The sequence below is a fragment of the Ranitomeya variabilis genome, chromosome 2, assembly GCF_051348905.1.
Source record: "Ranitomeya variabilis isolate aRanVar5 chromosome 2, aRanVar5.hap1, whole genome shotgun sequence".
Classification (NCBI taxonomy): Eukaryota; Metazoa; Chordata; class Amphibia; order Anura; family Dendrobatidae; genus Ranitomeya; species Ranitomeya variabilis.
The window spans coordinates 610027712-610050400 of NC_135233.1; positions in this window are offsets into that span (position 1 = coordinate 610027712).

Sequence of the window (22689 nt, forward strand, 5' to 3'; positions counted from 1 at the left end):
CTATACCTATATTTCTCTGCTGTATCTGTGATTCATGAATTGTGGTATGTGTTAAAGGGGGGGCCCAGTGAGGCCGGGGCCCTCAAAAACCTGGAGCCGGCTGTTGTGAATTAGACTTTTTTGGCTCCCTCTTGTGGTCACTAGTGATATGACTCTGGGATTGTCTTTCCTCAGTTTGGCACCCACCTGGGTCGTTAGTCCAGGGGTGTTGCTATATGAACTCCCTGAATTCTCAGTCTGGTGCCTGGCATCGTTGTAATCAGTCCTTTCTGTTTGCTCCTGTCTGCTGGTCCTGGTTCGTGCAAAATTAAGCTAAGTCCTGCTTCCTTGTTTTTTGGTTATTTGTATTGCTCTTATTTTTTGTCCAGCTTGTACTAAATGTGATTCCTGATTTTGCTGGAAGCTCTAGGGGGCTGGTATTCTCCCCCCGGGCCATTAGACGGTTCGGGGGTTCTTGAATATCCAGCGTGGAAATTTTGATAGGGTTTTTGCTGACCGTATAAGTCATCTTACTATATTCTGCTATTAGTCAGTGGGCCTCTCTTTGCTAAATACCTAGTTCATTCTTACGTTTGTCTTTTCTTCTTACCTCACCGTTATTATTTGTTGGGGGCTTGTATCCAACTTTTGGGGTCTTTTCTCTGGAGGCAAGAAAGGTCTATCTTTTCCCTTCTAGGGTTAGTTAGTTCTCCGGCTGGCGCGAGACGTCTAGAACCAACGTAGGCACGTTCCCCGGCTGCTGCTATTTGTGGTGCTAGGATTAGATATACGGTCAGCCCAGTTACCACTGCCCTATGAGCTGGTTTTTTGTGTTTGCAGACTTAGTATTTATTTCTGAGACCCTCTGCCATTGGGGTCATAACAGCCGACCCTGTTCTGTGCTGTTTTGCATATTGTAGGTGAGATACTTTGTGGCATTTGCGCAGTAATGGCTTTCTTCTGGCTTTCTTCTGGCAACTCGACCATGCAGCCCATTTTTCTTGAAGTGCCTTCTTATTGGGCATCTTGAAACAGCCACACCGCTAGTCCTGTATTTCAGCTGATGTTATTTGTGGGTTTTTCTTTGCATCCCATGCAATTTTCCTGGCAGTTGTGGACAACATTTTTGTTGGTCTACCTGACCCTGGTTTTATTTTTACAGAGCCCCTGATTTTCCATTAGTTAATCACAGTTTGAACGCTGCTGACTGGCATTATCAATTCCTTGGATATCTTTTTGTATCCCTTTCCTGTTTTATACAGTTCAACTACCTTTTTCCATAGATCCGTTGACAATTCTTTTGCTTTCCCCATGACTCACAATCCAGAAACGTCAGTGGCTGGATGAAAGATGAAAGAGTCTATCTGGATCCCGGAAACTCACTCAGCTTTTAAGTACACATACTTATTACAAGCAAACAGGTCACGGGTGAGGATGTTACCTTTAGTAGCCGTTCAAACCTATTTGTGTCAACTTTTGTGCATGTTATCAGGCCAAAATCACCAGGGGATGTGAACTTTTGATCAGGGTAATTTGGATGTTTTGGGTTGTCATTACAATTTAAAAAGAGAAAACAGTAGTTTGACAATAAATGGCTTGACCCAACCACTAACCATGAGTGGAGAAAAAGCTTTGGTGTTGTCAGTCATATTCTCTGAAAAAAGGCCAAGAAAGCAAACATTCTGACAGGGTATGTAAACTTTTGAGCACAACTGTCTACACCAGGAAAAAAAAAAAGAGTTAAAAGAGTTTTACTATATGAAGCAACAAATAGTTTGATTTTCTTTGTCTTCATTTTTACTTGACAGATAAGAAAGAGGCCGACTCCCCGTCTTCTGTAATGAACCTTCAGTTTCATTGTCTCCGCTCTTTGTGGTCTCCTCTCTTGGCACCTTGTTCTGCGCAATGGCGGAGAGTTAGAAGAACATATGTGAGGTCAGAGAGGGGTTCCGGGAACGCTCTTGAGAGATGGTGATGTTTACTGTTCAGGTGTCAATATCGGCTTCTCTCTTAATTCTGCTTGTTATTTCTATATTGTGCTCTTTAGTAAACTTTACCCCCCGCCCCCGTACGAGTGAATGAGCAGTGACACGGCGGGATGGATGAAAGCCTCTCGCAGACATTCTCCATTGTTTTGCGCTCGTCCTAATTGAAGCTTTTTGATTATCTGAAAATAAGTATTTCTGTAGAGAACAGCAGCAGTTGTGAGAAGAGGGGCATGGATCGGTATATTGATCTGTCTCCAGAGGCATTTATGTAGAGTTCTAAGTTGTTCCAAGGCCATATAAAAAAAAAAAAAAAAAAAAAAAAAAAGATTAATTTTGCTTGAGAAATTTTTCAACTTGGAGATTGGCAAAATAGCCTCAGTGCAGCGATGTTGTGTCATACGTGAGAAGATCCCAATCTTCCTTTGATGGGGTGAGCAATAAGCAAACTTCCACAAACATCAATAACCGTGTACGAAGAGGAGGTCACTGGTGGCGATCATGCAGTTGATCCATGTCCGAGGTGGAAAGGTGGATTTAGAAGGTTATACGCTCTCAATGGATGGCTATTTCTCCTGACTTGACCATACACATTCAGCACAAGTAAGGGTGCATGTGATATTAATGGGGAGAATGAACAATGCTGCTGCCCTCCTGCCTCGAGTCTCCTGTGGCACCCCAGGAGTTTGGGTACCACAGTAGTGCTGCCTTCCTCTCGGGGAGGGTAGTGGTATGCCTGGAGACAAGAGGGATCCCTTTGGCAGGTTATCCCACACACACAACACATTCTGACTCCTGGCCAGGAGAGGGAGCTCAAAACTCGGCTTTAGGGGAGCCTCCCTGAATAAAGATCATGGTCTGGAGGAGGAGTCAGTTCAGTGTGGAGCAGACAGTGAAGGGAGAGGAGTGATTAGGAGCTCAGGGAGGCTGCGAGTGGGCCTCCTGTGAGCCAGAGCGCAGAAACCGGGCACCGGGTGCCCGAGGCCGTGCGAGACTAAGTTACGCGGCAGACCCGGAGGGCATAGGACTATACGTAAACTGCCCGTACAACACCTGTGGTACAGCAGCATTCTGGAGCCTGGAGTCACCGTGCAGAGACCCCAGATGGAATGGCTCAAGCTGCCTTCCATACAGATACCGTCCCAGGACAGCAAAGAACGAGGAACTTGTTAGGCCACTTCAGGTAGCAAGGGACTAATAGTGAGTGCAAAGTTGAAGGCCTCCAACCTGACCTGCCAATGGGATTTCCACTTGTTTCTGGGCTGCTTGGACTCCTTCTGTAGCTGTTCCCAGTACCCTGGACTGTGGCCTGCTACCAACAGTAAACCAGGTAAAGACTGCAACCCTGAGTCCTCTGTTATTTACCGGCAACACATCATCCCTGCCATACACCTTGGGAACCCTGGGGACCCTGCTTCACCTGTGGGAAGCGTCACCATCTAGCAGCCCTTCCATCACCCCAGAGGACCCGTTTAAGCGGCGCCGGCCTTACTGACCGAGAACCACTGGTGGCGTCACAAAAATAGACTTTCACAATTCCCCTTTAACTGGGCACTCAGGGCATGGACCGGGTCGCACCCACCGTGACATTCCCTTTAAGAGCAACCAGACCCGGTGCCGAGTACCCCAGGCCCTGGCGGGTCACCTATCTTGGTGTCACGAACAGGATTTCGTGCCCTGGCATCGCCAGGTACTGTGTGCCAGAGACTGACAGTTTGCTTGCAAATTGCCATTGCTGCGCCGCAGAGCAGGAAGTGAAGATGTCCAGATGTCCTAGACAGAGGACCGAGAGAAGTGCCCGACTGTACGCAGAGGAACCGCTGCAGACCGCGCATCGGAGGAACAGCGCCGGGCCTCTACAATGTTAGCAAGGGGAAAAAGCCATGTCTGACCCAGGAGGAGGATTGGTGGCGGCAGTAGCCGCAACCCCTGTGATGCCCCAAGACCCCGCGGTGGACGCAGCCGCAGGCCCTGTGATGCCCCAAGACCCCGCGGTGGACGCAGCCGCAGGCCCCATGGTACCCCCGGGCCCCGCCATGGATGTACCTGCAGGCCCTATACTGCCACCAGGCCCCGCAGCTTCTACCAGCCGTCCATCATGCCGCTGTTCATGCCCTATATTCCTGGAGCGGCCTGGCTCCCACAATATTCCGGGAAGTCCCATACATTATGTGACTTTAAGGAAAGGCTCTGCAGCCTATTTGAGGTATATCCCCTGACCGAGCATCAAAAGGTCAGCATCTTAACTGGCCAATTGATTGGTGCGGCCCTAAGAGAAGTAAAATCCTGACCAGATATGGAAAAGAACTGTGCATCAGATATTTGCTAAACTTAAGACCACTTTTGACACCAGCACCGCTGCAGAAATCAAAATGAAGTTTTTCGGGTGCAAGCAGAGAGCACAAGATAGCATACGGGACTATGCCCTTAATCTGCAGGCGGCACTGAGGGCCATCAAACAGGTTGACCCTAACAGCATGCAAGATGGAGACAAGCTCTTAAAGGAACAGTTCATAGAGTGACTCATGTCCAGCACCAACAGGACACAGCTGAGCATCCTAGCCTTGCAAAACCGTGACCTGGACTTTGCACAATTTAAGGACAGGGCCATCCGGGTGCTGCAACACCTCAGCCTAGCAGCACAGTGCCCCCTAGGCGTCCAGCCCTCATGTACCACCAGGAGGTGGAACCCTGCCATCAGGTCCCTGTTGAGGCTGATTCACAGATCCTGGATGATGATCCTTCGACAGGACTGCGCCTGTTGTGAATTCTGCTTTTGGGTTCTGTCATGGTTCCCAATGGCAAGGGAACGTCAGAGAACTTAAATAACAGACTAGCTCTTGGGTGATGGAATCTCGAGCTGACCGTGAGCTAAACCTACCACACAACTAACAGTGGCCGGGTGACGTACCTACGTTTTATCCCTAGACGCCCAGCGCCAGCCGGAGAACTAACTAACCCTAATAGAGGAAAAAACAGACCTGGCTTACCTCTAGGGAAATTCCCCCAAAAAGGAGACAGAAGCCCCCCACATATATTGACGGTGAGTTCAGAGGAAAAGACATACGCAGTATGAAGGTAGGTTCAGCAAAGCGAGGTCCGCTTACTAGATAGTAAGAAGATACAATAGGGAACTTCACGGTCAGCTGAAAACCCTATTAAAATACCATCCAGAAATTACTTTAAGACTCATGTGTCAACTCATGACACCGGAGTGGTAATTTCGGCCCACAAGAGCTTCCAGCTACAGAAACATAACATAACTGTGAACTGGAACAAAAATGCAAACAAACTTAGGACTAAGAGTCCAACTTAGCTGATAGTAGTCTAGAAGCAGGAACATGCAACAGAAAGGCTCTGGTTACATTGATGGCCGGCACTAGAATAACTGAGCAGCAAGGCTAAATAGGATACTCCCACATCCTGATGGAAACAGGTGAACAGAGAAAGTGAAGCACACAAGTCCAGTACCACCAGCGACCACCGGGGGAGCCCAAAAACCAAATTCACAACAGTACCCCCCCCTCAAGGAGGGGGCACCGAACCCTCACAAGAACCACCAGGGCAATCAGGATGAGCCCTATGAAAGGCACGGACCAAATCAGAGGCATGAACATCAGAGGCTGTCACCCAAGAATTATCCTCCTGACCGTAGCCCTTCCACTTGACCAGATACTGAAGTTTCCGTCTGGAAACACGGGAGTCCAAGATCTTCTCCACAACGTACTCCAATTCACCCTCAACCAACACCGGAGCGGGAGGCTCAACGGAAGGCACAACCGGTACCTCATACCTGCGCAATAATGACCGATGGAAGACATTATGGATAGAAAAAGATGCCGGGAGGTCCAATCATCAGGAACAAACAGTCTACCAGGCGGGCAACGATCAGGTCTATCCGCCTGAAACTCCTGCAAAGCCCGTCGCAGGTCTGGGGAAACAGCAGATAATATCACCCCATCCTTAAGGATACCTGTAGGTTCAGAATCACCAGGGAAATCAGGCTCAAAACTCCTAGAAAGGGCATCCGCCTCACATTTTTAGAACCTGGTAAGTATGAGACCACAAAATTAAACCGAGAGAAAAACAACGACCAGCGCGCCTGTCTAGGATTCAGGCGCCTGGCAGACTCAAGATAAATCAAATTCTTGTGATCGGTCAATACCACCACCTGATGTCTAGCCCCCTCAAGCCAATGACGCCACTCCTCAAAAGCCCACTTCATAGCCAAAAGCTCCCGATTACCAATATCATAATTTCGCTCGGCGGGCGAAAATTTTCGAGAAAAGAACGCACAAGGTCTCATCACGGAGCAATCGGAACTTTTCTGCGACAAGACCGCCCCAGCTCCGATCTCGGAAGCATCGACCTCAACCTGAAAAGGAAGAGTAATATCAGGCTGACGCAACACAGGGGCGGAAGAAAAGCGGCGCTTAAGCTCCCGAAAGGCCTCCACAGCAGCAGGGGACCAATCAGCAACATCAGCACCCTTTTTGGTCAAATCAGTCAAAGGTTTAGCAACATCAGAAAAACCAGTTATAAATCGACGATAAAAATTAGCAAAGCCCAAAAATTTCTGAAGGCTCTTAAGCGAAGAAGGTTGCGTCCAATCACAAATAGCCCGAACCTTGACATGATCCATCTCAATGGAAGAGGGGGAAAAAATGTACCCCAAAAAAGAAATCTTTTGAACCCCAAAAATACACTTAGAACCCTTCACACACAAGGAATTAGCCCGCAAAACCTGAAAAACCCTCCTGACCTGTTGGACATGAGAATCCCAGTCATCCGAAAAAATCAAAACATCATCCAGATACACGATCATGAATTTATCCAAATATTCCCGGAAAATGTCATGCATAAAGGACTGAAAGACTGAAGGGGCATTTGAAAGACCAAAAGGCATTACTAAATACTCAAAATGGCCCTCGGGCGTATTAAATGCGGTTTTCCACTCATCCCCCTGCTTAATTCGCACCAAATTATACGCCCCACGGAGATCAATCTTAGAGAACCACTTAGCCCCTTTTATTCGAGCAAACAAATCAGTCAGCAGTGGCAGAGGATACTGATATCTGACTGTAATTTTATTCAAGAGTCGATAATCAATACACGGCCTCAAAGAGCCATCTTTTTTAGATACAAAGAAAAAAACGGCTCCTAAGGGAGATGAAGAAGGACGAATATGTCCCTTTTCCAGGGACTCCTTAATATATTCTCGCATAGCAGCATGTTCAGGTACAGATAGATTAAATAAACGACCCTTTGGAAATTTACTGCCCGGAATCAGATCTATGGTACAATCGCAATCCCTGTGAGGAGGTAGCGAACCAAGCTTAGGCTCCTCAAAAACATCACGATAATCAGATAAAAATTCCGGAATCTCAGAGGGAATAGATGACGAAATGGAAACCAAAGGTACGTCCCCATGAGCCCCCCGACATCCCCAGCTTAACACAGACATTGCTTTCCAGTCAAGAACTGGGTTATGAGATTGTAACCATGGCAATCCGAGCACCAAAACATCATGTAGATTGTACAACACAAGGAAGCGAATCGTCTCCTGATGGTCTGGATTCATACGCATAGTCACTTGTGTCCAGTATTGTGGTTTATTACTAGCCAATGGTGTAGAGTCAATACCCTTCAGAGGTATAGGAACTTCCAGAGGCTCTAGATCAAACCCAAAGCGCCTGGCAAAGGACCAATCCATGAGACTCAAAGCGGCGCCAGAGTCGACATAGGCATCCGCGGTAATTGACGATAATGAACAAATCAAGGTCACAGACAAAATAAACTTAGACTGTAAAGTGCCAATTGAAATAGACTTATCAACCTTTTTTGTACGTTTAGAGCATGCTGATATAACATGAGTTGAATCACCACAATAGAAGCACAACCCATTTTTTCGCCTAAAATTCTGCCGTTCGCTTCTGGACAGAATTCTATCACATTGCATATTTTCTGGAGCCTTCTCAGAAGACACCGCCAAATGGTGCACAGGTTTGCGCTCCCGCAAACGCCGATCAATCTGAATAGCCATTGTCATGGACTCATTCAGACCTGTAGGTGCAGGGAACCCCACCATAACATCTTTAATGGCATCAGAGAGACCCTCTCTGAAATTCGCCGCCAGGGCGCACTCATTCCACTGAGTAAGCACAGACCATTTACGAAATTTTTGGCAGTATATTTCAGCTTCATCTTGCCCTTGAGATAGGGCCATCAAGGTTTTTTCAGCCTGAATCTCTAAATTAGGTTCCTCATAAAGCAACCCCAAAGCCAGAAAAAACGCATCCACATTGAGCAACGCAGGATCCCCGGGTGCCAATGCAAATGCCCAGTCTTGAGGGTCACCCCGCAGCAAGGAAATTACTATCCTAACCTGCTGTGCGGGATCTCCAGCGGAGCGAGATCTCAGGGAAAGAAATAATTTACAATTATATTTGAAATTCAGGAAACGAGATCTATCCCCGGAGAAAAATTCTGTTATAGGAATTCTAGGTTCAGATATAGGAGCATGAATAACAAAATCCTGTAAATTTTGAACCTTCGTAGCAAGATTATTCAAACCTGTAGCCAAACTCTGAGGATCCATTTTAATCAGGTGAGATCAGAGCCATTCAAGGATTAGAAGGAGAGAGAGAGGCAAAGGCTGCAATTAGAGCAGAAATGCAACTGAGACAACTATAGAGCAAGCTCAGAAGAAAAAAAAAAAAAAAAATCTGCAGACTTCTTTTTCTCTCCTTTCTTCTGCCAACGGTTTTAACCCTTGTCCGGCCATACTGTCATGGTTCCCAATGGCAAGGGAACGTCAGAGAACTTAAATAACAGACTAGCTCTTGGGTGATGGAATCTCGAGCTGACCGTGAGCTAAACCTACCACACAACTAACAGTGGCCGGGTGACGTACCTACGTTTTATCCCTAGACGCCCAGCGCCAGCCGGAGAACTAACTAACCCTAATAGAGGAAAAAACAGACCTGGCTTACCTCTAGGGAAATTCCCCCAAAAAGGAGACAGAAGCCCCCCACATATATTGACGGTGAGTTCAGAGGAAAAGACATACGCAGTATGAAGGTAGGTTCAGCAAAGCGAGGTCCGCTTACTAGATAGTAAGAAGATACAATAGGGAACTTCACGGTCAGCTGAAAACCCTATTAAAATACCATCCAGAAATTACTTTAAGACTCATGTGTCAACTCATGACACCGGAGTGGTAATTTCGGCCCACAAGAGCTTCCAGCTACAGAAACATAACATAACTGTGAACTGGAACAAAAATGCAAACAAACTTAGGACTAAGAGTCCAACTTAGCTGATAGTAGTCTAGAAGCAGGAACATGCAACAGAAAGGCTCTGGTTACATTGATGGCCGGCACTAGAATAACTGAGCAGCAAGGCTAAATAGGATACTCCCACATCCTGATGGAAACAGGTGAACAGAGAAAGTGAAGCACACAAGTCCAGTACCACCAGCGACCACCGGGGGAGCCCAAAAACCAAATTCACAACAGGGTTCCCTCCGGTGGTGGTAGGTGGTAATGCAGTTGTCCCTGAGTTGCAGTCCTGGTCAGGTGTTTCTGCTGATTGCAGTTCTGACTGGAGTATTTAGGTGTGCAGGATCCATTAGTCCTTGCCAGTTGTCAATTGTTGTTGGGAGGTGTTGGACCTCTGCCTGGTTCCTCCTGCCTTTCTGCCAAATCAGCAAAGATAAGTGTCTGTTTTTTTTTCTGTGGCACACATGCTGTGTGCTTCATGATTCAGTGCTATTCTTTTGTGTTTTCTTGTCCAGCTTAGATTGTGTCAGTATTTTCTCAGTCTTGTTGGATTCTCTGGGGTTGCAGATATTCATTCCACGTCTTTAGTTAGATTGTGAAATTTTTTGTATTATCTGCTGTGGATATTTTTTGAAGGGTTTTAATACTGACCACCTAGTATTCTGTCCTATCCTTTCCTATTTAGCTAGAGTGGCCTCTTTTGCTAAATCTTGTTTTCTGCCTGCGTGTGTCTTTTCTTCTCCTACTCACAGTCAATATTCGTGGGGGCTGCCTATCCTTTGGGGTTCTGCTCTGAGGCAAGGTTGTATTCCTATTTCCATCTATAGGGGTATTTAGTCCTCCGGCTGTGTCGAGGTGTCTAGGGTTTGTTAGGCACACCCCACAGCTACTTCTAGTTGCGGTGTTAGTTCAGGATCTGCGGTCAGTATAGTTTCCACCTACTCCAGAGAAAGTTTCATGCGGCTCCAAGGTCACCGGATCATAACATGCGCCTCCAGGTCCAGGAACTGACTAAAAGCGTAGTTGCACTAGCTAAAACCGTGCAGTCCCTGCAGGAATCCCCAAAGGAGAAGATCAAGCTGGCTTCCACACCGGAGGATGTCCCCTGGCGACGTCAGAAGAGGATCCTGCCGACCAGAGGAAGAGACGACGATCACTATCATCAGGACGGACGACCCATCTGCTGCCGCTGCAACCACGCAGGGAACATCGCGAGGTACTGACATTTAAACGAGCGACCCCTGGGGCAGAAGGCCAGCCCCCAGGAGTAGGACGACCAGCCCACAAAATTGGCGAGCCAAGTAAGTCAGAGGACGGCCGGTCCTCCCTATTGTAATCGACGGCAGCCCGATGAACGCTTTACTGGACACCGGCTCTCAGGTGACGACTATGCCTTACGTTCTCTATAAACGGTATTGGGCTGACACAGACATTACCTGTGGCCCAGATAGTGATTTAACAATAGTTGTCAGTAATGGTCAGCCTTTGCCGCAGGTGGGGTACAAGGAGGTCACCATTAAAGTGCTGTTTGTAGAATTGAATGCCCAAGAACTGGTAATTGTTGATGTTGACCAACGTGAATGTAACCCCATGATGACCTTAGGAACTAATGTCATAGAAAATGGTCTTGCAGAGGTTATTGTCTTGTTACAACTTGTGGCCGAAACTGCTGGTTCTAGTGAGCAGCGTGTCCTACAAAAAGAAATCAGAGCCCTGGTGCAGAGACAGCAGGTAGAGTTGTCTGGGGGGAACTTGGACATGTCACAGTGAGTGATCCGATCCCCATTGCAACACCCCCCAGGAGTGAAATCAATGTTAATATGGTGTCAACAGCAATAGGCCTCAGAGGTAAAGACTACCAGGCCCTGGTAGAACCTGTATATTCAGATAGTAGGCCCACAATCCTGACAGCCAGAGGGGTGGTTGATGTCCGGAAGGGGAGGGTACCGGTACGTGTCCTTAACTGTGGAGAGAAAGAAGTCCACTTAACCAGATATGCCAACTTGCCAAACTGTTTACTGTTAATAATGTAATACAGGCGACAGAACCCTTGGTCCCATCAGACCAGAAGGAGGACAATGGCTCTGCAGGACAGATGGAGGATTGGTGTCAGAAATTACACGTGGGCACTGATTCTACACCTTCACACCAGAAACATGGGGCTTACCGGGTGGTCCATGAGTATGAGTGGGTATTCAGCAAACACCCACTAGATTTTGGGCAGGTGAAAGGGGTTCAACATAATATCCCCATGGGAGGTCATCCCCCATTAAGGAGAGGTACAAGGCCTGTCCCTCCAGCTCACTATCAGTGTGCCAAAAGTATATTAAGAGAGATGAAGGAGGCTGGGGTAATCAGTGATAGTTGTAGCCCCTGGGCTGCTCCACTAGTCCTTGTCAGGAAAAAGGATGGCACAATGAGAATGTGTGTTGATTACAGGCAGATAAACCGCATAACACACAAGGATGCACTCATTGCCCAGAACAGAAGAGTCATTAGCAGCTTTAAAATCTGCTAACTACTTTTCCACCTTGGATCTCACCAGTGGGTACTGGCAGGTTCCCGTGGCAGAGGTGTGCAGCGCCCCAGAGTCCTGGTTGTTGCAGTACTGTCACTCCGCCACTAAGGGGAGTGATGGTACGTCTGATGGCACTTAAGGAGTTCACCTGACCAGGTATCACAGTCACACATTACACTTCACACTCTGGCCACCAGGGGAAGCAAAGGGTTCTATGATTAGGCCACTCCTCACAATCTGGTAAAACTGGGGGCTGGATAGGAAGTTAGGCAGAAAGCTGACTGGGTTTTGCCCAGGCAACACCTAGTGAGAGAAGAGGTTGCTTGGGAGGATTCATGGGGGTCCCTGTCAGGGGTGGGATCCTGACAGAGGCCTAGCGAAAAGGACAGATCGTTACGGAACCGCGCCTGCACTTCATTGCGGCGGTATCTTAAGAAAGGATAAGAAGCGAGGTTTATTGTGGAGAAGTGAGAAACGAGATCACAGCACAAAGGCGAAAGAACCAGTAGGAGTCGTGCCCCGAGATCGGCAACATCCTACTGAGGCGCGTAGCCGGTGTCCGGAACGCCGAGGAAGTATTGGGCTCCACGCATTACTTCAAACCAACGGCAGGGCAGTTAATTATAGGTTGGCTGCCTCACCTAAATCACCTAATGAAGACAATGGAGGCAATTGTGGGAGAGGGGCGTCTCTAGGGTCCCTATAAAATAACTCCAGGCCTACCCCGTCATACGGGTGCGTCCTATCCATATCATCTGGGGGACGGAGAGAAAGAACAGAAACATACACGACAGTTGTGAGGACTATCCCGTGGTGCTCAGCAGGGAAGTACTACAACACCCAGGCGCTAGTAGGTAGGCACTGATTTCCACCTGCAAAGGGAACTCTGGATGTGCCTTCGGACCGGCCAGTCTCAGCCAGCCCAGTTAAAAGTGCTCTGGATTGCAGATGCCGAATCCTTCAGTAAAGAGGTAAAGAGACCGCAACCCTGTGTCCTCGTTATTTACTGCGACCTACACCACCACCTACACCTTTTATTGGGCGCCCCTTAGCAGGACCACGGACCGGGTCAGGCCACCGTGACATCCTCAGAACTGATAGACCCGGTACCGAGTACCCCGCCGTCCTGCGTCTGGGGGCCGCTCCAACTTGGCGTCACGAACAGGATCTACTTAAGCCTGAAGAATCAGGTCATGTGTGCCTTGGAACTGTGACTGAATTGTGTTTGAACCGTGATTTATTGCAAAGACTGTGTATTGCTATTTGCCGCCAAAAATGCCCGCCAAAACGGCGCCATTACAGCGCTACGAGGAGCGCAGGAGAAGAAGAGGGGCGTGAAGTGGGCGTACACGAGCTGGAGAGCGCAAAAGACAATGGCCGCCCAGTCTGAATATTTCTGTATCCTGAGGACGTGTCCATCAGCAGCTGAGACCCGTCTCCTGATCTTCTATGGCGGGCGGAGACCGAAGAAACGAAACTATGACTCAGATGAGGTGGGATTGGAGACCAGAGAAGGCCTGCAAAAAAGAATGGCCCCGCACAGACCCCCGTCGCCAGAGGAGTACTCCGACATGCCACCATTGGAGGACCTGGATCCATGGGAGCTGTCGATGGGGCGTCCGTCCCCGGAGCTGTCGCCAGTCCGTACGCCTTCCTCAGGAGAGTGGAGTGGCGTCGGAGGAGTTACCTCAAGTGCAGGTGCTCGGTGCTGCGACCCCCAGGGAGATCGCCTCTCTGCCGAACCTGACCCAGCTGCCGCTACGATCGCTGGAGCCTCGGCATCGCCGCCGCCTGACCCCAAATCACCGGGGGGGGGGGCATGACCTCGGGCCCTTCCCTTGGGGAGAGTACCGGAACCACCTGATCGCGGAGTTTCAGCGAGAAGTGGAACGGGAGGCGCGGGGTGAGCTGCTGGACGGCTCCCTGCCGAAATGGGGCGTAGTGATGGTCTACCAGCCCCAGGAAGGGAAAGGTTTCATCCAGGAAATTGGAACGACGCTGAGAGTCCGCATTACTCGGGACGAGGTGGAGCCCTGCCTGTGAGGAGATGGTGCAAAGTCCCTCCTGAAGCCCGGAGACGTGGTGACTTAGCGCTGACACCTAAAGGGAAGGAGTTGGTGGGCCCGAGATATGCAGCGCTGTACAGCCGTCCTGGCGGTATCCAGAACCGAGGGGGAGGAGCTTGCCGCCGAAGCGGCTGCAGCAGCCTCATCCGCTGCTAGCCTTATCCACCGGCCCACGCAGACACTCATCGCAGCGCACGACCTGGTCGTGCAGAAGACCCAAACTCATGGGGTGCACCTGGCACTGGGAGCAGACTTGGAGCCAAGCTTCCCTGAGTCACATAAGGCCACCTGTCAGGTGAAGCCCCGGTGGAGGCCGCCAGAACCAGAGAACCAGAATAAGCCTCAAAGTCATGGAACTGTAAGGCCATGTGCACACGTTCAGGATTTTTAGCGTTTTTTTCGCGTTTTTTCGCTATAAAAACGTGATAAAAACGCGAAAAAAACGCTAACATATGCCTCCTATTATTTACAAGGTATTCCGCATTTTTTGTGCAAATGTTGCGATTTTTTCCGCGAAAAAATCGCATAGCGGAAAAAAAAGCAACATGTTCATTAAAAATGCGGAATTGCGGGGATTCCGCACACCTAGGGGTCCATTGATCTGCTTACTTCCCGCACGGGGCTGTGCACACCATGCGGGAAGTAAGCAGATTATGTGCGGTTGGTACCCAGGGTGGAGGAGAGGAAACTCTCCTCCACGCACTGGGCACCATATAAGTGGTCAAAAAATAAGAAATAAAATAAAAAACAGTCCTATACTCACCCTCGATGTCCAGCGCAGTGTTCCCGCCTCTGTGCTGCACGCTGGCTGGTTCCTGTAGCTGGTGTGCGGAGAAGGACCTTGCCGAATGACGTCACTGTCCTGTGATTGGTCGAGACCGCTCACGTGACCGTGACGTCATGGAAGGCCCTGCGCGCACACATCAGCTATAGGAATGGACGCCGGTGAGGAGATCTGATGTCTGCGGGTGAGTATAAGCATTTTTTTTATTTTTTTTATTATTTTTAAACGTTCTATCTTTTACTATAGATGCTGCAAAAGCAGCATCTATAGTAACAAGTTGGTCACACTTGTCAAACGCTATGTTTGACAAGTGTGACCAACTTGTCAGTCAGTTTTCCAAGCGATGCTACAGATCGCTTGGAAAACTTTAGCATTCTGCAAGCTAATTACGCTTGCAGAATGTTAAAAAAACGCAAAAAAAACGGAAAAAAAACGCAAAAAAAAAAATGCGGATTTCTTGCAGAAAATTTCCGGTTTTCTTCAGGAAATTTCTGCAAGAAATCCTGAACGTGTGCACATACCCTAAATAGTTATTTGTTTGTCTTCCTGCTGTGTTGCTGCTAATACCTTTCCCTTCGTTTACCCGGGATCCCTATTGTTTTTTGCTTTTTGTTTTTGCTTTTGTTCATCATTGTTTACAAAGACTATCGAATCATGGAGGGTGAATGGTTCACAAACTGTGTTGTAAATAGTTCGCACCTTCTTAAAGGTGCCCCCTACTGGTTTTACAAAAAGGAGAACTTTTTGAAGAGACTGTTCATGAATACAGTGCAGAAGTTCTTGCCTTAAACAGACTTGCAGATAGAGAGTCTGCACTACCTCAAAGAGACTTGGTCCCCTCTTAAAGGGAATGTTCATGTGTTGTACTTAAGTATAATGTTACTTTAAGAACGTTGAATAGTAGTGAATAGTGTGTAGTTATTTAAGAAATAATAGGAAATGTTCGATAATGTTACTAGAAGTTGAGGACAGGAAAAGAGTTGAAAAGAAGTGGACCCGTAGGTGTTAGTGAGTCCTCCTGGAAACCATAGAGAGATGGTTGATTGATCTTATACTGTGAATAAAAATTGAGCTAATAGAAGAAAAGAGGCAGTAGGCCCGGACGAGTAGCCAGGCGGTCCTGCATGTTCAAAATCAGAGTGTAAAGAAAAATGCTGTATTTAGAAAAGAGAAATAAAGACGAAGTTAATTTATATTTTAGAGTTTTATAGTAAGCCTTTAGTGGGTTCAGCTTATACGCCCTTAAAGGAAAAGTTAAATTATTGTTCAAAATTTGCACTTAGTAGATAGAATACCTGGCTGGGTAATGATGGTTATTTATAGTCGAGTTAGTCATAAGTGTTATTTATAACCTTGAGTAAAAATGTAAATATGTTTCCGTTTGTAACGTTCAAGTGTCCTCACCTCCCATAAAGGGAAGCCCTGTTAAATTTACTTGTTTATTGCATTTCCAAAATTTGTATGTCTTTTGCTAACATGTATTGTTGTTCTTCTTTCCCAGTCCGGGAGTACTGGATTTAACCGGGGGGAGTGCAGCGCCCCAGAGTCCTGGTCATTGCAGTACTGTCGCTCCGCCACTAAGGGGAGTGATGGTACGTCTGATGGCACTTAAGGAGTTCACCTGACCAGGTATCACAGTCACACATTACACTTCACACTCTGGCCACCAGGGGGAGCAAAGGGTTCTATGATTAGGCCACTCCTCACAATCTGGTAAAACTGGGGGCTGGATAGAAAGTTAGGCAGAAAGCTGACTGGGTTTTGCCCAGGCAACACCTAGTGAGAGAAGAGGTTGCTTGGGAGGATTCATGGGGGTCCCTGTCAGGGGTGGGATCCTGACAGAGGCCTAGCGAAAAGGACAGATCGTTACGGAACCGCGCCTGCACTTCATTGCGGCGGTATCTTAAGAAAGGATAAGAAGTGAGGTTTATTGTGGAGAAGTGAGAAACGAGATCACAGCACAAAGGCGAAAGAACCAGTAGGAGTCGTGCCCCGAGATCGGCAACATCCTACTGAGGCGCGTAGCCGGTGGCCGGAACACCGAGGAAGTATTGGGCTCCACGCATTACTTCAAACCAACGGCAGGGCAGTTAATTATAGGTTGGCTGCCTCACCTAAATCACCTAATGAAGACAACGGAGGCAATTGTGGGAGAGGGGCGTCTCTAGGGTCCCTATAAAATAACTCCAGGCCTACCCCGTCATACGGGTGCGTCCTATCCATATCATCTGGGGGACGGAGAGAAAGAACAGAAACATACATGACAGTTGTGAGGACTATCCCGTGGTGCTCAGCAGGGAAGTACTACAACACCCAGGCGCTAGTAGGTAGGCACTGATTTCCACCTGCAAAGGGAACTCTGGATGTGCCTTCGGACCGGCCGGTCTCAGCCAGCCCAGTTAACAGTGCTCTGGATTGCGGATGCCGAAGCCTTCAGTAAAGAGGTAAAGAGACTGCAATCCTGTGTCCTCATTATTTACTGCGACCTACACTACCACCTACACCTTTTATTGGGTGCCCCTTAGCAGGACCACGGACCGGGTCAGGCCACCGTGACATCCTCAGAACTGATAGACCCGGTACCGAGTACCCCGCCGTCCTGCGTCTGGGGGCCGCTCCAGGTGGATAAGGAAAAGACCACCTTCACAACACCGATGGGCCTCTCTGAATTCAACTACATGCCGTTCGGACTGTGCAACGCACCAGAAACATTCCAGAGGGTGATGCAGTGCTGTCTCGGGCTCAAGAATTTCGAAACTGTCTTGTTGTACCTGGACAAGGTCATTGTCTTCTCCGAGACATATGAAGACCACCTGAAACACCTGGCTGAGGTGTTTGAAGCTCTGTCCAACTTTGGCCTAAAGGTAAAACTATCTAAATGTCACCTGTTGAAATCCAAAGTGCAGTACCTGGGCCATGTGTTAAGCACCGAAGGAGTGGCACCAGACCCTGACAAGATAACTGTGATCAGGGACAGGCCGAAGCCCAGCAACATCCACGAAGTCCGGCAGTTCCGTGGGTTGGTAGGCTACTACAGAAGATTTATCAAAGACTTCACTAAGATAGCCGCACCACTGCAAGACCTGTTAGTGGGCCAATCTAAGAAAACCAAAAACCGTTTGACTGGAATGACAGGCTGGAGGGATTCTTCACTCGGTTGAAGTTGGCTCTCATGGGAAATGAGGTACTGGTCTACCCTGAATATGACCAACCATTTCTGCTGTACACTGACGCCAGCAATGTGGGACTGGGAACCGTGTTGCCCCAGGTACAGTAAGGCAAAGAAAGGGTAATTGCCTACGCCAGCAGGAAACTTCATGCTACCGAAAGGAACCCCAAGAACTACAGTTCCTTTAAGCTGGAGTACCTAGCTATAGTCAGGACGGTAACAGAGATTCAAGCACTACCTGGCCTCCACAAGATTCACAGTTTTCAAGGACAACAATCCACTGACACACCTGGAGACGGCAAAGCTAAGTGCCTTGGAGCAGCGATGGATGGCACGGTTTTCCAACTATGAATTAACCATCAAGTACCGTGCAGGGCACAAAAATGCCAATTAGTTGTCCAGAATGCCCAACTTACCAGAGGTGGGAGAAGAAACGGAAACACAAAGATAGAGTTACCAGCTTTCCATCGCCCCGGGGTGACTCAGTATTCCCACTATGTGAGGAACAGGCGTAATGACAAGCAAGAAGCCAAGCTGAATTCATTGCCCCACCATAGATGGGCAGAGATGCAGGATAGTGCAGGATAGTGACCCAGCAGTCTGTCTGGTAAAAGAGCTGCTGACAAGCCGATTCACACCCTGGTCCAGATGCTCCACAAGAGACTCAGCAGCTGTGGAAAGAGAAAGGCAAATTGTTTATGTACGATGGTAAGCTGTGTCGGAGGAATATTGACCCACGCACTCAAGAGCTGGTCTGGCAGGTATTGGTCCCAAGACAAGATGTGCCAATGGTTCTGAAAGCGTACCACGATGGAGCCGGACACTCCAGATGGAAGAAGTTAAAGATCCTACTTCGTGGAAGGTTTTACTGGATTGGCATGAAAAAAGCCATCAAAAAGCGGTGCCGAGAGTGTGGCCCATGCAATCTGAGCAGAAAGGACCGTGACAGCCAGAGGGCTCCCCTACAGCCCATAGTCACCAAACAGCCACTTGAACTGGTGGCCTTAGACCACTTGAAGCTAACTCCAAGCTGGCCCATTACTCCAGATTCCTGGTAGTCGTGCCTGTCAAGGACCAGACAGCGAAGACAGCAGCCAAAGCCTTCCAGCAATACTTTTGCCAACCACACGGATACCCAGAGAAGGTACTTACCGACCAAGGCCCAGCCTTTGAAGCGGAAGTTTTTCAAGAGTTCTGCAACCTGTACGGATGTAAGAAGATCAGAACAATGCCGTACCATCCACAAGCCAACGGTATGTGTGAAAAGATGAACCAAATGGTAATCGACCTATTAAAGACCTTGCCTTTGCACGAAAGAAACTTCTGGCCAGAGAAGTTGCCAGACTTAGTAGATCTGTATAATCACATCCCAGTGAATTCCACCAACTGCACTCCAGCCTACCTGATGAGAGGAAGATCTAGCAAATTACCTGTTGATCTTGAAATGGAAGTCCTAACACCAGAAACAACCTCACCAGATGCAGATTGGGATAGTGAGCGACAACAGAAATACAGCCAAGTACAAGAGTGTGTAGAAAGAAGCTTGTCTCAGGCAAGACAAAAACAAGAAAGAAACTACAATCAATGTGCCCCTGCAATTCCCTTGTCACCAAGTGAGCAAGTATTAAAGTGTAAAAGAAGAATGCACAAACTCGATGGCCAGTGGGAAGCAGAACCATATACTATCTTACCATCAAACTTTGACAATACTAAAGTGTGCCTTATAAGCAAAGATGGAGGAGAAACCTCAACTGCAGTGTCTAGAGATCATCTTAAAGTGTGTCCTGACAAATTGAGAGACAGAAAAAGACCCCAGTACTTCTCAACCTGTAGAAGAAGAGGAAAAGAAAATCCATACCGTTCATGGAGATTTTCCCCAGTCTTGGACTCAAGTACATCAGGCCATAGTGATACCTGTCTTGACTTTTCCACAGCTGGAAAAACCAGAAGTGATCCATAACCAGAAGAGACTTTACACCAGCAGGCAAACGTCACCCCAGCAGTGGAACCAGAGAATCCACCCTCTGTTATCGGTGAATCTGTCAGACCTGTGGTGAATCTAAGAAGTCGCAGACAATTGCCCAGTTTACCAACACAATGCAGGCCTACAAGTAGCACATACACTAGTGGGAACACAACAGAAACAGCAGACATGTTAGACCAGGAACTGCGTAGATCTACCCGTAGTACCAAAAGACAAATCCCAGCCCATTACAGGAACTAAAACAATGTCAATAATTGCTGTTACCTGTTTGAAAGGTTTGCTTATATTTATTACACGTTTAAAATGGACAATAGGGTAATGGACAGTGAATTACCCCAAAACTGTCACTGTACATAGTTGGCACCCCCAAGGTGCACCCTGGTTCTAAACACTTTACCGGTGTGGGTAGGGCCTTGCATCTTCACAGACCTGAAGCAGAAAACCGTCTGACGCGGTCGAACCCCGTATCTGGATATGCCTTGTAGCTCGCCCAAGACCTACGTTGGGGGTATATGACGGGGCCCTTGCATCGGTACTGTTATATTTCTGAACAAGGACAGCCTGGTATAAGACCAGATGTACTCTCGTAAAATATGTTTGCAACGTTCAAAGCCAAAAGTGCCTCCCGTAAGGGAAGAAAAAGTTGATGTACCCCGTTTAATGTTGAAAATGTTTTGCATCTTATCTAACCTGTTGTTTATGTTTCCTTTTCCCAGTCCGGGAGTACTGGATTAAAGGGAGGGAAATGTGGCACCCCAGGAGTTCGGATACCACAGTAGTGCTGCCTTCCTCTCGGGGAGGGTAGTGCTATGCCTGGAGACAAGAGGGATCCCTTTGGCAGGTTATTCCACCCAAACACACACACACTCGGATAGTACGTCCGAGGTCAGAACCCCCGCTTTGATGCTGGCTCCGGCGGTGAGCCCGCATCAAAGCCGGGACATGTCAGCTGTTTTGAACAGCTGACATGTGCCGCAATAGCGGCGGGTGAAGTCACGATTCACCCGCCGCTATTAACTAGTTAAATGCCGCTGTCAAACGCTGATCGGGGGTCAGTTATGCTTCTGCATAGTAACCATAGAGGTCCTTGAGACCTCTATGGTTACTGATCCCGGCTAGCTGTGAGCGCCACCCTGTGGTCGGCGCTGATAGCACACCTGCATTTCTGCTGCATAGCATGATCGCTGCTATGTAGCAGAGGTGATAGAAAAAAAAAAAGTGAAAAAAGTGAAAAAAATAAAAAAAAATAATAATAAAAAATATAAAAAGTTTAAATCACCCCCCATTCGCCCCATTCAAAATAAATCAATAAAAAAAAAAATGTAAAAAAAAATCAAACCTACACATTTGGTATCCCCGCGTTCAGAATCGCCCGATCTATCAATAAGAAAAAGCATTAACCTGATCGCTAAACAGCGTAGCGAGAAAACAATTTGAAACGCCAGAATTACTTTATTTGGTCGCCGCGACATTGCATTAAAATGCAGTAATGGGCGATCAAAAGAACGTATCTGCACCGAAATTATATCATTAAAAACGCCAGCTCGGCTTGCAAAAAATAAGCCCTCAACCGACCCCAGATCATGAAAAATGGAGACGCTACAAGTATCGGAAAATGGCGCCTTTTTTTAGCAAAGTTTGGAATTGTTTTTCACCACTTAGATAAAAAATAACCTAGTCATGTTAGATGTCTATGAACTCACAATGACCTGGAGAATCATAATGGCAGGTCAGTTTTAGCATTTAGTGAGCCAAGGAAAAAAGCCAAACAAAAAACAAGTGTGGGATTGCACTTTTTTTGCAATTTCACCGCACTTGGAATTTATTCCCCGTTTTCTAGTACACGACATGCTAAAACCAATGAGGTCGTTCAAAAGTACAACTTGTTTTGCAAAAAATAAGCCCTCACATGGCCGTATTGACGGAAAAATGAAAAAGTTATGGCTCTGGGAAGGAGGGGAGCGAAAAACGAACACGGAAAATCCCAAGGTCATGAAGGGGTTAAAAGACTGTTCCCCTTTAATTGGGTGACCAGGGCATGGACCAGGTCACAGCCTCCGTGACATTCCCTTTAAGAGCATCCGGACCCGGTGCCGAGAACCCCAGGCCATGGCGGGCGACCCACTCCCACTTGCCCTCCTGCCTCGACGTTCCTTCCTGCGTCATAGCTCCCGCCCTCCTGCCTCCTGGCTCCTCTGAAGGTGGTTTCTCTCTCATAAGAACAAAGGTTTGGGTATCTGAAGAGTCAACATGTCCAGTCTTTCCCACCCCCTTTGACAGATGACAAATGAACTTTAGGCTAAATATTTCATACCATAAGATTGTTGGTCATATTTGTAGGTTTGGCCATAGTAAGTCTAATGGATATATCCACTGGTATCTGACCTCTGCTAGAGATGCGAGGCATCTGGTGGGATTGTCCACCAATTAAAAGACTTTGGAATAAGGTCTGAAATTTATTCAAAGGTTTCTGGTGACCTTATTCAAAGTAAGCCACAGCTGGGCCTACTGTCAATGATCGCAGGCTCCTTCAGGAGCAGCAAGGTAGGACTCCTAAAACATTGCATAACGGCCACTCATAATATCATTCCTAGGAAGTGGCATTCTAAGACAGTCCCCAGTATCGGGGATTGGATAGTTGAAATGGATTTCCTACGTAGGATGGAGAGGCTATCCATCGTTCCAAGACAGCGTGTGGATACGCTTTACAAAACATGGCAGGAATGGATTATGTTTCGCAAATCGCCGGAATTCCTAACACTCTTGGAGACAAATTAGCGAAATAGGGTAGAACAGAGAGGCAGTTAAACAGGGGAGATTCAACTCTCCTCATACTGTACTTCACCCCTCAGTTTCCTTCTCTTCCCCCCTACCCACTTTATTCCCTCTTCTTAATCAGACCCCCCTAATTCCTCCCCTCTCTT